This window comes from Talpa occidentalis, unplaced genomic scaffold (assembly GCF_014898055.3).
Source record: "Talpa occidentalis isolate TD23 unplaced genomic scaffold, MPIMG_talOcc4v2.1 talOcc4.4, whole genome shotgun sequence".
In the NCBI taxonomy this organism is placed as follows: domain Eukaryota; kingdom Metazoa; phylum Chordata; class Mammalia; order Eulipotyphla; family Talpidae; genus Talpa; species Talpa occidentalis.
Window position 1 is genome coordinate 106,984,216 of NW_023604295.1, and position 15,194 is coordinate 106,999,409.

Here is a 15,194-nt window from a genome sequence, read left to right on the forward strand (position 1 = left end):
TTCAAAATATTTTTTGAAAAAGTATGATGTCAGACTTTAAAAAATATCACTGAATAATTATATTTGTTGGTATGAAAAATCTGTGATATTAGAAAGTCTCGTTTCTTAAATAGGCTTAAATTGTTCTCACTCTGATGCAATCAGGCATGTAAAGACTAGAACAAAATTATACCCAGTCCAGTAAAACTTTTATGCAAGGCTCTGTATAGGTCTTATTAACAATTCACTTCATGAAGGAGTCAAATCCTGTAGTGCCTTATAAAATACCATGATTCAGGAAGCACTGCATTTTTATAGTACCCACACATATATGGGTACTTCCTATAAGATTTCCCCTCTTTTTAAACAGTTCCTGAAATGGACTGATAGCGGGCGTCGTCCTCTTGGTTTATTCCAGTCCTTTTATGGGAAAATTCAGCATTTCCTGTGTGTTCTTAGATTCCAGGGCCATAAGAGAAAGGCTTCTCCTCCAGCATTGTACAGAAGAGTGTGGGGTCACTGTACATTTGTTTGCATCCCTCTGGTCCTGGTTGAGTTAGTAGCCTTCCCATGAAGTTCATTTTTTCCTTTTCTGAATCATATCTGAACCGAAGGCCCTAAAAGGGAAAGACTCCCTGCTTTATGATGAAATGCCAGCAAATTACATTCTTTCTAATGAGTCACAGTCAATAAAATTTGTTTTCCAAATGAATTTGAGTATGCCTCTACACCCAGCTCCATGAAAGAAAAATCTTTATCAGATCAAAACATCTTGTTTCATTAGTGGAGCTCAGACAGAACTTTCACTTTTGTAAGCAAAGTGAAGTATGTTTTCACACAAAGTGAAAATCCAATCTGTCTTTATTTTTCCTTGGACACACATGTTATATAGTATGAAGGAATGAGGGAGACACATATTGGAAAGTGTTTTCAGAGTTTGGGAACTGAGGATAAGCTACAGGGGAGTTTTGGGTACAACAAAAATAAAATGTTTAAAGGTATCATGAGCTCCTTAGAGCTTTGATATAAATACCAAGGGATAGACTTTGTTTACATAGCTTGGTTGATCATGATCTTAACTTGGAATAGCACCAACCCTATTTTTAGGAGAAGCCAGAATTTACTAGTAGTGCATTTCTGTTGTATTTCTGCTAAAGAGACTTAGAATGGGCTTAGTAAACCCACAAATGTTCCCCAAGATGTGCACACATCAGTCGTGGACAGGTTAATCCTTTAAGATCCAGAAAATGGGAATGGAGGAATAATAATGTAGCGACCATCCAGAGGTTAAGGAAAAGGGAAATTTCAAGGAGGAAGTACAAGCAAATTATATGACTCATATTTAGGATGGAGCAGAGAAGATGTAAATCTCAGGACTGGCATCCACACAATTACCTATAGGGAAAATCTGAAACACATGAGGTTTAACTGTAAATCTGAGAAAACTCAAATCAGGATGGCATGAAGGATTTAAATGACCGACACTTTAAGTTATGACTCTAGACAAGTAAAACCCACTTGGACCTTGAACTTGGCCTTCTCTGAAGTACTCTCAATAAAGTCAGCCAGCAAGGAAAAGAGACAGTAAAATAAATAGTTGCCCATTCACCAAGATTGTGTTTGTTTAAATTATCCAAGTGTCTTTGGTAACGTCATGCACTTTTCTTTCTTTAGAGAAATGAAATTATATCCAGAGAAGGGTAATTAGAATGACAGAAAGGCCTCTTCTTTTAAATGAGAACCCTAGACATGTTTTACAACAAGAGAAACCTGAATAAAGACAAGAAGACTCCCAGGAATGTTAAGAGGAAGAGGAAATGAGGATGCTTCTATAATGATCCAGATAGCAGGGCTAGGACCTGTAACTTTGGAGGGGGGCAATCTGGGGAAAAGAATCGTGATTCCGAGGATTGGGGTTAATTATGAGGCTTTGCGGGTGGGATGAGGGAGGATGGCTATGGAACCAAGGGCGAGAGAAGGTTGGGAAATGGATTCTTTCTTTTTTATATATGTATATTTATTTGTGGTATTTTTTTTAAATTTTATTTTTATATTCCCCTTACAATTACAACCCCCTTATTTTGACCCCAAGCCCTCCTTTCCCCGCCCCGCACCCCCCACAGAGTGTCTCTGGTTCATAGTTGTTTGTTGATTTTGATATTTTCTTTCTTATAGTTATTCTTTTTCCTGGTCCCTTATTTAAGTTTTCTAGATTCCTGCTATGAGTGAGACCATCCGGTATTTTTCTTTTTCTTTCTGGCTTATTTCGCTGAGCATGATCCCTTCCAGCTCCATCCATGTTGCTGCAAATTGCATGTGTTTATCTTTTTTGAATGCTGAGTAATATTCCATGGTGTATATGTACCACATCTTCTTGATCCAGTCATCTATTTTTGGGCATTTGGGTTGTTTCCAAAGCTTAGCTATTGTAAACAGTGCTGCTATAAACATAGGGGTGCAGGTGCTCTTTGGAATTGATGTTTCTGTGTCCTTTGGGTAAATACCTAGGAGTGGAATTGCTGGATCATATGGAAGCTCTATGTTTAGTAGGTCCAGAAAGCTCCACACAGCTCTCCATAGTGGCTGGACCAGTTTGCAGTCCCACCAACAGTGCAGGAGAGTTCCTTTTTCTCCACAACCTCGCCAACATTTGTTGTTGCTAGTTATTTTAATATGTGCCATTCTCACTGGTGTAAGATGGCATCTCATTGTAGTTTTGATTTGTATTTCCCTGATTACAAGTGATGTTGAACATTTTTTCATATGCCTGTTGGCCATTTGCATTTCCTCTTCTGAGAAGTTTCTTTTTAGCTCTTCTGCCCATTTTTTGACTGGATTATTTTCTTTGTTCTTATTGAGTCTCATCAGCTCTTTGTAGATTTTTGTGATCAGTCCTTTATCATTAGTGTTGTGTGCAAAAATGTTCTCCCAGTAGGTGGGGTTTCTCTTTGTTTTTGTTATTGTCTCTTTTACTGTGCAGAAGCTCTTTAATTTGATGTAGTCCCAGCTGTTGATCTTTGCCTTCACTATCACTGCTTTGGGTGATGTGTCTGTAAAGATGTCTTTGATGTGCATATCACATAGTGTTTCGCCTATATTTCCTCCTATGAATTTTATGGTTTCAGGTCTTATGTCTAGTTCTTTAATCCATTTTGAGTTGATTTTTGTGCATGGTGTTAGGTAGTAGTCAAGCTTCATTCTTTTGCATGTAGCTACCCAGTTTTCCCAGCACCATTTATTGAACAAACTTTCTTTGCTCCAGTGCATATTCTTTGCTCCTTTGTCAAAGATCAGTTGACCATCAATCTGTGGGTTTATTTCTGGATTTTCTATTTGATTCCATTGGTCTGTGTGTCTGTTCTTGTTCCAATACCATGCAGTTTTGATGATTATGGCTTTGTAGTATAGTTTGAAGTCTGGGAGTGTGATGCCTCCATTCCCTTCTTTTTTTTTTTCAGGAAAGCTTTGGCTATTTGGGGTTTTTGGTGATTCCATATGAATTTCATCAATAATTGTTCTATTTCTTTGAAGAATGACATTGACATTTTTATTGGAATAGCATTGAATCTGTATATTGCTTTTGGTAGGATGGCCATTTTAATAATGTTTATTCTTCCAATCCATGAGCAGGGGATGTCTTTCTATTTCTTTGTGTCTTCTTCTATTTCTTTTAACAGTGTTTTACAGTTTTCTTTGTATGGGTCCTTTACCTCTTTTGTTAGATTTATTCCCAAGTATATGATTTTTTTGTTTCAATAATAAAAGGGAAGATTTTTTTTATTTCTTCTTCTTCAGATTTATTGTTTGTGTACAGGAAGGCTACTGACTTTTGCGTGTTGATTTTGTATCCTGCCACTTTACTGAACTGATTGATGAGTTGAATTAGTTTTTCTGTGGAGTTTTTGGGGTTCTCTATGTATATTATCATATCATCTGCAAATAGTGATAGTTTGACTTCTTCTTTTCCTATTTGGATTCCTTGTATGTCTTTCTCTTGTCTTATTGCTCTGGCTAGGACTTCCAGTATTATATTGAAAAGCAGTGGTGAGAGTGGACATCCTTGTCTTGTTCCAGATCTTAATGGAATTGCTTTCAGCTTTTCACCATTGAGAATGATACTGGCTGTTGGCTTGTCATAGATGGCCTTTATGATGTTGAGGTATGTTCCTTGTATCCCAAGAATTTCAAGGGCTTTTTATCATGAATGGGTGTTGCACTTTGTTGAAAGCTTTCTCGGCATCTATTGATATTATCATACGGTTTTTATATTTCTTTTTGTTGATGTGTTGGATAGTGTTGATTGATTTTCGGATGTTGAACCATCCTTGTGTTTCTGGAATGAATCCTACTTGGTTGTGGTGAATTATCTTATGGATACATTGTTGGATTCTATAGCTAAAATTTTATTGAGGATTTTTGCATCAGTGTTCATTAGGGAGATTGGCCTGTAGTTTTCTTTTTTTGTGTTGTCCTTGTTCGGTTTTGGTATTAGTGTAATGTTGGCTTCATAGAACGTGTTTGGTATTGTCCCTTCCTTCTCAATTTTTTGGAAGAGTTTGTGAAGGATAGGCACTAATTTGTTTCTGAACGTTTGGTAGAATTCATTTGTAAATCCATCAGGACCTGGGCTTTTGTTTTTGGGGAGGTTTTTGATTACCAGGGAAATGGATTCTTAACAGAGTTCTCTGCCTCCATTTTTCTCTCCCTTCCAATCCTTCCCTGGGATACCAGTGTTAATTATCTTCTGAAAAAGTTAAGTTGCTGATCAGAACCTTTAATTGATTACCCTACCACATTATATTCAAACTCCTTTTCCTGGTATTTAAAGCTTTCTGTAATGTTTAAGCTCTTTTTCCAGCTGTATCATTAGATCAATCATCTTCCTCTACCCTTTAAAACTCTTGAGGTCATGCATTTTCCTGCCTGTGTGCCCTTCACCTTGTAATACTTTTCTTCTCTACTCGGTTGCCTGCCTATTGAAATCCTTTCAGGCCTAGGGAAAATGCCATTTTTGGAACGCCTGTGCCTTCTTGCCAGCTGAATGCTCTGCTACTTCCTCCGTGCTCCCATAACACTCCTGGGGGTTTTCTGACAATAACCGTGGACTGCCTTCTTTTCTAACACGATGTGTTTATATGCACTTTGCAGCACACAAAACATTTTTACAAACATGGGTCTTATCTACTTGGGAAATTTTTATTCCTATTTTGCAGATAACTTCAGCTTTGAGAGTTTAAGGAACTTGTCCAAAGCCATAGTGCTAATATTTGGTAGAGTTGGAATTCAAGCACAGATTTGCTGACCCTAAATATGGATTAGGATTATGGTAATAATCCTAATTATGGTAAAGCTTAGGTTAAAACAACCTATTCAGCCTGAGAGCAATTTTCAAATTCTAAAGTACTACCCAGATGAAAGAAGGGATTTATCCATCAGACTGTAGTCTCTAGAAACCAGGGACTAGGGCATTTTCATCTTTGCATGTAAATGCACATTCTCAGGCCTACCCCAACCCTGATGAATCACTGCCTCTAGGATGAGATCTGATCACCTTTGTTCTAGTAAGTCTTGCAGGTAGTCTGATGTACCCTTGAGTCTGAGAACCAAGGCTGTAAGGGAGGATTATGCATTTTTTGATGAGGCTCTTGCCCTTCTGAGGCTACAGGGGCATTATTGGATTATTAGCACAGACCTCAGTTCTCACAGGCGAGCATCACTTAGACTGCTGAGTGAGCAAAGATTTTATCAGGGATAAAAAAATTTAGAGACTAAACTGGCAAAGCTCTAAAGGGAGTTGTCTTACCTGTAAGGCAGGTGTCAAATGGAACTTTAAGTGAAGAAGGTGAGACAGAACTTTGAAAGGAAAATTCTTCATGGGTGTCAAAAACTCATGGGGAGAAAGAGATTTATCATGGAATTATAATTTGGGAAAGAAATGACATAAAAAAATTTTTTTTGAAAACCACTGACAACAGACCTTTGGTAAAGGGTGGAATAATCTGAAGGCTCAGCAAGTACAGAGAACAGGTAATGAAGTCCCTATGGACAAGGTTAGCCCTTTAGGTTTAGAGAGTGGGCTTGGACATTTGAGTTTCCATGACCATTTTATTTTGGAAACACTATGTATGTTGCCTATAGACATTTTATTTTCTCTAAACAATGCATTGGTCAAAAAGAAAGAAAATGTAAATGGTCCCTGGTTTCTTTAAGCTATTTTGAATAATGCAAAATATTCCTTGTTAATCTCATTTGAAATGCAAACAGAATTAACCTACAAAAAAAAAAAAAGAGGAACTTGCTAAAGTTGGAATGATGTGGCTATAACCCAGTACTTTGATGCCTAAACAGATATTCCCTACAAATCTGCCTGAGCCTTCTGCTTTGATCTTTCATTTAGTGTTTTGAGAGAATGGTTTCAGACACCACCCATATGTGCATCATGGGAAGTCCAGCACAGCTGCCCTAATCTTCCTGTAGGTCCCCTGGCTTCATGTTCTCTTAGTCAACCTTGCTATCACCGTATTTCCCACTGCCGTTAAGTTTCTAGTTGTTTCCTTGAGCTCTGACCGCTAAGAATCTGAATAGCATGTTACTAGGGTGGAACTTGACCCTTTTCATCATTTCTCCTTTCCGCAAGCTAACTAGGCTGCTGTAGTTAACAGGTTGTGATATTATGATTTATTATTAGAAATACGTTTTTGTTCTTTGTCCTCATTTCCAGCACAGAGCTCCTAAATCTCTTGGAATTTCCTAAGTGGTAAGAATGATAAAGATGTCCTTTATCATTCATAACAAACCTCTTTTAATCATATCTGAGTTTATGTTAATGAGGAGTCTTTGAGATACATTTGGAGGATGCTTGCTGGGGGCACCAACCATGTGATTAGAGGGTTGGAACTTTTAGTCCCACCTAAAGAGAAAAGAGACGGAAAAAAGAATTAATTCACCAATGACTGATGATTTAATCAAGCATGCCTATGTAATGAAGTCACCATAAAACCCAAAGAACGAGGCCCTGAAGTTCCAGAGAGGTGAATACACAAAGGTATCAGGTGGCGTGGTAGTTCAATATCAGGGTGAGGCTGGAGGTTCAGGGGTGAAGGAATTCACCAGAGACAGAGTAGAGAACAGAAAAGGTGGATTTATTAAAATGCCCTTCAAAGAGCAGGGGGTGAGACAGGAGATGTCGATGTGGGAAGAAGTGCACTGGGACATCAGGTTTTGGTGGGCCTTCCTCACAGGAGGTGTCCTGCCTGGTTCTGTTTGCCCTGTTTTGCATTCTCAGAATTCTCCATAGCCCCCTATAGGTCATGTGGGCCCATGGCCAGGTTCCCATGGCAACTCTATCAGTTTCTCTTTCTTGTCTATTTTGTGTCTCCTGGCATTGTTCAGCTGAGCCAAATGCAGATACTAAGTTGTTTTTTTTTTTCTTTTCATACTGTGCTTTGAGTAGTGGTTCACTTTATTTTTTTAATTTTGTATATTTTTACATCATTTTTAATTTTTGCACAATATATGCATTTTCATCTTGGTTTTAGTCCCCATATAATTCCCACCCCCCTTGTTTTGATCCTACTACCTGCTAAGTTTTAACTCTATTAAATGATACCTGGGCAGGAGGGTGATGTGCCTGGAGAGGATCTGGAAACTTTGTGTGCCCTTTCCTCATACCTTGTCCTATGCATCTCTTTCCTCTAGGTGTTCCTGAGTTGTGTTCTTTCATAATAAACCAACCATCTAGTAATTAAAATGCTTTCCTGAGTTCTGTGAACTGCTCTAGCCAATTAATATGACCCAAGGTTGTGTGACTTCCCAGAGCTGGTCATCAACCTGGACTTGTGACTGGCATCTGAAATGGACTGGGCAGAGAAGGGGCAATCTTTTTGGACTGAGCCCTGACCTTGTGGGCTATGACGTTATCTCCAGCTTGATGGTGTCAGAATTGAATTTGGTCATAAGACAACCAGCCAGTGTAGAAAAACGGCTTGGGGAAACCATCACATCCGGTATTAGAAGTGCAGTAATGCTGTGGTAGAGAACTGAGAGTGAAGGAAACCCAGAAGTGTGTTTCCCCTTCAAACAGATTTTTAGTGATGACAGGGCTAATTAAGGGAGACAGCAGCAAAACCCCAAATAGGCTATTAAAAAAGGAATGTTATGCAAAGGTGTTTTACCAATGAAATAAGATTTGATGTATGAAACTTCTTTAAAAATTTTAATTTTAGATAAAACAATATTGACAGTGAATTGTTGAAGCTGGATATAGTACATGGAAATTTATTTTATAGGTTTTTTGTAGATGCTTGAAAATTTCTGTGATACAATTTTTTTAAAACTGTTTGCTAGGTATCACTCCTAGAATTCCTCAGTCATCTCTGGCACAGGCAGTTTCTCTTTGGCCATTCTTTTCTCTGAGGCTTTGATTTAAATCATGCTTTTTGGATCCCCCTTCCTTTCTGTCAGTCTCTCTCATGCTCATTAAAACCTGTAAAACCATGTTTTCCCCATTTAAGGGGCTGCATGCTGAAGAAACGAATGTGAAAAAAAGAAAAAAAGAAATCTGTTCTTGTGTAAAGCAAGCAACTTACTTCTTTCTTGAGACTTCTCGTCAGCCTACACCAGAAGTACTTACTCTTTTACCACCAAATATACCCATACACATTGTTTCTCAGAACTAAAGCAGTTCTCTCCTTGTGAAGAATTCTGCCTCCTTCCTAGTCCATCTATATCCTGCAGTTGGCTTTTAAAATCACTGTTATTTCTCCCATTAGAACTCTAAACTTTGTTTAACCTCAGAGTCGAAAGCATGAATGGTAGATGTTGCCTATGATTCCAGGAAAGGGAATTTAGTCTTTGTCTGGAAACTTCCATCAGGAGATTTGTCTCTGGCTTAGAGGGGCAGGAGAATGGAACGCTTCACAGTCTCCTAAAAGCCTTATTTTCTGTGTATTCTTTTTCTTTAAACTCCTCTTCCCAGAACTTCTGGTAAATACTGTGTTGATGCTTGATATTTTCTCACTTCCTTCCATTGGCTTGCTTCCAGTGGAGATGCTGATGATTGTCAAGTGACCAATAGGCACTTGACATGGGATGAAAGGGCCTTCCAAGCTACAGAAACCTGATCGTCTGGGTGTTGACAACCTGGGACCAAAGTGACAAACTGAGACAGAGATCAACTGGATACGGAGAGATTTCCTTCCTTCCAGCATGAAATCGCTCTTTTCCCCCCTTTGAAGTCTACATTCTATCAAGCCCATCTGTATGCACCCAGGATGTAGCCCCAGGAGTAACCTATACATCTTGTGTGTGTGTTGGGGGAGATTTCATCTCAGCTGTATTGGAAGGAACTATGGGACAGCTTAGTCCAGCTTGCTTATCTAGAGGAGGCATCTGCTTGGGAAATTTTAGGTAAATGTTTTCTCTCCTTTCCCACTTCCCTTCAATATCCAAAGGCTAGGAGGTCAGGTTGACAGTTCAACTTAAACCCATGTAGGGTTGAAAAGAATGTCTTTCTAGGAACATAAGGGAAGTAGATGGTGAAATACCCGGTCATAATTATCAGAGTCCAGTCTAGTCAGTTTGGGGTCAGATAAGGTGTGGCAGGAGTTGAAGAAGGCTGGGGGATAGGATCTCGTAAACTGTGCATGCCATGGAAATAGAGTTTCTGGATAAAATTTGAATTTTGGATAAACAACAAATACATTTTTATGGCATATATTTTTATCAAGTATCACATGGAACACATATATACTCAAAAATGTATTTGCTGTTTATCTGAAATTTGAATTTAACTGGGACCCTCCATTTTTCATTTTCTGGCAACCCTGTGTAGTAATCAGTCAATCAGACATTTTTTTAATGTTCTGTTGAATATTACTAGGTCATAGTCTATTTTTCAGGGTAAAGCACTCACAATGACAATGGTAATAATGTCTTGTTTGGGGGCCTCTTCGGTGGCGCAGTGGTTGAGCGCTGGGCAGTGCAGGTTCAATCCCCGGCCACCGGCAAGGGTACCACATGGCACGCAGACCTCTCCTGCCGCGCCCTCTGCTCCCCTCAGCAGTGTACTTCGGTCCTTCTGCCTGTTCTGCTCCCTGCTCTGGCTCTGGTGAATTCTCTCACCCTTCCCGCTTCTGACTGTACCCAGTGCTTGTATAAATAAATAAATAAATCTTTTAAAAAAAAAAAAGGCATATTTAAAAAAAAATAAATAAAAGATTTATTTTAAAAAAATAATGTCTTGTTTGGACCTACTGTCAGTGAAAATGTCACCTATTTTTTGCTTTGGGAATGTCATGAAAACTGATTATAATATGAAAATAACCCTTATACAAAAGTCTTTTATTACATCACATATGCTCATCGGAGAGCATCTATCATTGAAGATTCAGAAATTGTTGCTTAATGCCCCTTTTTTCTCTGCTTTTGATGCCTTTTTGAATTTTACTTTTTTATTGTGGAAAATTTAAAACATAAACTAAAGAGGAACGGAGCAATGACCTTCCATCTATATGCATGACAACTCACAATCAATACTCCCTCATCCATGCACCCCTATTCTGTCCATCCCAACCCAATTGTTTTCATGCAAATCCTAGATACCTAGAGCTTTGTTGTACATTTCTGTTCTTCAAGGTAGTTTACTCCCCCATCCCCTGGTAATGGAATGGTATGCATAGTGGCTACCCAAATCTGAATGCCGCTCTGTGCTTAAATAGTTCTCTAGTTGCCTACTTTTCCAAATAGAAAATGCAAAAATCCACATTTTCCAGCCATCCTTGTCACCAGGGCCCATACAAGAGATTTGAGTTTTGAAAATCATACCCAATTGGCATGTTTTGGCTGGGACTCGAGCTATGGGAGGAAACAGGAGGGCTGGTGGGTCTGGCCATCAGGGCAGTTCTGCAGTGTCCTCACCGGAGCTGTTCCTGGCTGATCTGAGAACATGTTCCTTCCAGCTTTTCAATGAGCCCATGAGCACTGTAACATACCTTAATAAATCCCTTCCTTCAGAGGCTAGCTAGAGAGGCTCAGTTGCCTGATGCAGACAAAAGCTAATCATCTTATCTTCTGAAGAGGGAAGATAGGAGGATCACGCACAAATATCTAAGTTATTCAGAAGAAAAATTGGATGTGAGTTTGATCATTTACTTAGCAATTAAGGCTTATGGAACTGTTTTGGAGCAGAAGTTCTCAAACTGTGGCTTCCAACCAGCAGTATCAGCACCACTTAAAGACTTGTAAATTCAAATTCTGGACCTAGTGAATTAGAAACCTGGTCAGGAAGCCAGGTTTTAATAAGCTTCACATGATTTAAATCTGGGGCCACTAAGAACTGCCTGAGGGACAAATCCTTTCTACCACCTGTTTTTGTAAATGAGTTTTATTGAAACACAGCCACAATGGTTTATGTGTTGTCTTTGTTTCTGTGCTATAATGGCAGACTTGGAATGGCCATGACAGAAGACACATGACCCACAAAGCCTAAAATATCAGGAACAACTCTGCTGACCTTTGATTTAGATGCAGGCTAAAAGATGAGTGAATAAAATTTAGAGGATGAGTCAACCAAAGGAATGCCTGATACTAACTTCTAACAATGTGTAGATGTTGGGATTGATTTCCATGAAAGGGCAGTCTGCTTCCATTAGCTGAGATTTGTAGAATACAGAAAATTTGGCTATTCCTAGGGCCTCCACTGGTGGCGCAGCAGTTGAGTGCTGGGCTGCGAAGCTGTCCGCAGCCTCTGCAGCGCTAGTTTAAATCCCGGCCGCCAGCAAGGGTCCCACATGGCGCGACAGACCTCTCCTGTCTTGCCCACTGCTCCCCTCAGCAGTGTATTTCATCAGTCTGCCTGTTCTGTTCCCTGCTCTGGCTCTGGTGAATTCTCTCACCCTCCCGCGCTTCTGATTGTACTGTGCTTGTGTAAATAAATAAATAAATCTTAAAAAAAAAAAAAAAGAAAGAAAATTTGGCTATTCCTGACTTCTATCAATGGCAAGTTTCACTGCTGAGTACTTAAATTTAATAGACTCCTATTTGTTCAAAATCCTTCTTAAAAAGTGTTTGTGTGTGTGTGTGTGTGTGTGTGTGTGTGTGTGCATGCACACACATGTGCATACACACGCATTTCCAGAAGACAATCCCTCAAACAATCAGTAGTAATCACAGGAAAAGAGAAAGGAGGTCTAATGACCTCTTTTCCAAATCCAAGGGATTCTGGATTTATGAAGACCACTCAGAGGGTCAGAGAGTATGTCTGGAGTAAATTAAGGTTGGTATAAAGACAAAACCATGTGTGGATGACTTTTACTTGGTCATGCTTCATTCTACTCTACTTGGATCCATTTACTTGAAGAGGCAGACACATAGTAAGAGATCCCCCCTCTCTCCAATAACTTCCTAAGTGATCCCTGAGATAATGATGACAAGTCTGTATTGGGCGCCAGTAACCCTCACCAGCACTTTTCCCTCCTGATAGTGAGTTTCCTCACTTGGAAATGATAGGTGGAGCTGGATGATCTCAAAGATTCTTTCTCGTACTAAAAATGGCAATCATTGTTTTGCATATGTCTAATGCTCTTCTTGTACTCACGATTTCTAAGGAAATTTTTAGGGACCGTGTAGTACTCAAAGCTAGGCTCTTTAAGAATGAAGGAAATAGCCTTTCCTATTATGCTGTTAGTATGATAACTTTTCCGAAAGATGGGTTTATAATATGTATCAGAAGACTTAAAAGCCATGCATTGTCTTTGAGCCAGCAGTTTGACTTTTAAGAATTTTTTCTAAGAAAATAAAAATGGTTGTGTTTGATGATATAGCAACAGACACATTGGGATTTCAGCACTGTTGGTAACAATGAAAAATTAAAAGTGCTTAAATGTTCTACCAAATCAATTTGGTTGAATAATCTGTGGAATGTATATATTTATTATGGGGTAGTATGTGGCTATTAAAATGATGTAAAAATATATTTATTGATTTGGATAAATACTATTACATGAACAACAGTTCAAAGTTTTAATGTCATTTGTAATATACAATATTTATCTAATTGGATCAATATTGCTATATTTGTCTGGAATTACTAATATCTATACTTCTCTATATGCTACATTAAAAGCTACAAGGGAAGACATGAAAATTCTCAATTTTTACTACTGGGTACTATTGACCTCCACCCCCTTGTCTTGTCTTTATTTGAAATTTTTCTACAGTGATGATGTCTTAACTTGTGCATGTATATTAATGCACACGTATGCAACATCTTAGTTCTGAACAATAGCACAAAATCTAAATGGGTAAATTAGGATACCCTGCCCTCTGCCCCAGTTGATGTACATGCCCTCCCCACACAACTGGATGGGGGCAGCAGGAATGGGGGCAGCCCCACAGGGGTTATAGTTTGCTCTACTTTGGTAGAGAGGAAGAGACAGAGACAGCAAGTATGACACTTAAAGAACCCCCATTCCTCCCTCATTTCCTGGCTAGGATGACCAACCATCTTGGTTTGCCTGGGGCAAAAGGATTTCCTAGGATGTGAGACTTTCAGTGCTGAACTGGGCAAGTCCCAGGCGAACTGGGACAAGTTGGTCATCCTATTCCTGGCAGATTTGGGCAGGATGGCTAGTCCTACAGCAGGTATGCATTCCTGACTCTCTCAGTAAAATGTGTTCTCTTGAGAGATTACATATGAAATGGGTGTTGACCCCTGACTTTCCTGGCAAGGCGAGACTGTGAGCTCAGCAGGGAGGGGTCACTATTCAGGAAAGGCTTTCTGACCCTGACACCAGCAGCACTCCTTTCGGAGGATACCCTTTCCCTGTATTTCTCCCCACACAGGCATTTGTTCTTGGACTGAGCCTATGTAAGTAAAATGAAAAGAAGTGTTATCTGAATAATTCAGAGCAAATTAGCCATTCAATGACTGAATTTCCCACTTCAATTATTTTTAAACACTGAATTAATTAATGTTGCTGAAGTTACATTTATTGTATCACATCAGCCCATTGGTGCCCATTCTGCTAAAGCACTTGACATCCTTTTTTCTTTTTTTTAAAAAAGATTTATTTTTGGGCCTCCCTGGTGGCGCAGCGGTTGAGCGCTGGGTTGCGAAGCTGCCCGCGGCCTCTGCAGCACCGGTTCGATCCCCAGCTGCTCCTCGGCCACCGGAGGAGGGTCCCACATGGCGCGCAGACCTCTCCTGCTGCCCGCTGCTCCCCTCAGCAGTGTACTTTGGTCCTTCTGCCTGCTCTGCTCCCCGCTCTGGCTCTGGTGAATTCTCTCACCCTCCTGCGCTTCTGACTGTACCCAGTGCTTGTATAAACAAAACAAACAAACAAACAAATAAATAAATAATACATGCCTCTTTAAAAAGAAAAAAGATTTATTTTTTATTTATACAATAGCTGGGGTACAGGGCAGAGGTGCAGGAGGGTGAAAGGATTCATCAGAGACAGAGTGGGGAGCAGAACAGCAGACAGACCGAAAGCATTGCTGAGGGGAGCAGTGGGTGCGACAGGAGAGGTCTGCCGCGCCATGTGGGAATCTCCCTGCGCTGCAAGGCTGCAGACTGCTTCACAGCGCTGCACTCAACCCACTGCACCACCAGCGAGGCCTTTGACATCCTTTTTATGACAGTGAAAGAGAAAGGGAGCAGAGTAGGAGTGGGCCAGGAAGCCACAGCTGGTGAGGAAGGAAACTTGACATGTGATGAAAGCGGAAGTGTATGTAACTGTTGGGAGATTAACATTGAATATCTGTTTCTGTGAGGCACACTCACACATTTGTAGGTGGTGGGTGAGTTGGTGTGGAGTGGCACCAAAGCCAATTCAACAAAAATGAGTTGTGGCCTTATCTTGTCTCCTGTCACCCTTTGTTTGGAAGAAGCATACCTTATTTTCTACCTCTAGAGTCAGTAGTGTCCTCTGGGTAATTTCAGGGAATCTGTCTTATTGCTCACATCCCAGTGATTGCCTCGTGTCTCAGGGGCCTGAGTGCTCTCTCTGAGGTATGTGGGAGTGGGCATTTCCACAAAGCAGATGGACCACGTTCCCTGGCCGGGTCATGCAGGTGAGTCATCAAGTGTTCCTTCTGTTTTCTACCCTGAAGTTCCAAATTACATTCATTCCTAGCAGACAGGGCCAACCCATGTAGTATAGGGCCCAGACTTCTGATTGAGTCAATCTTAGGACTGACGTTCAACTGCTTCTTAA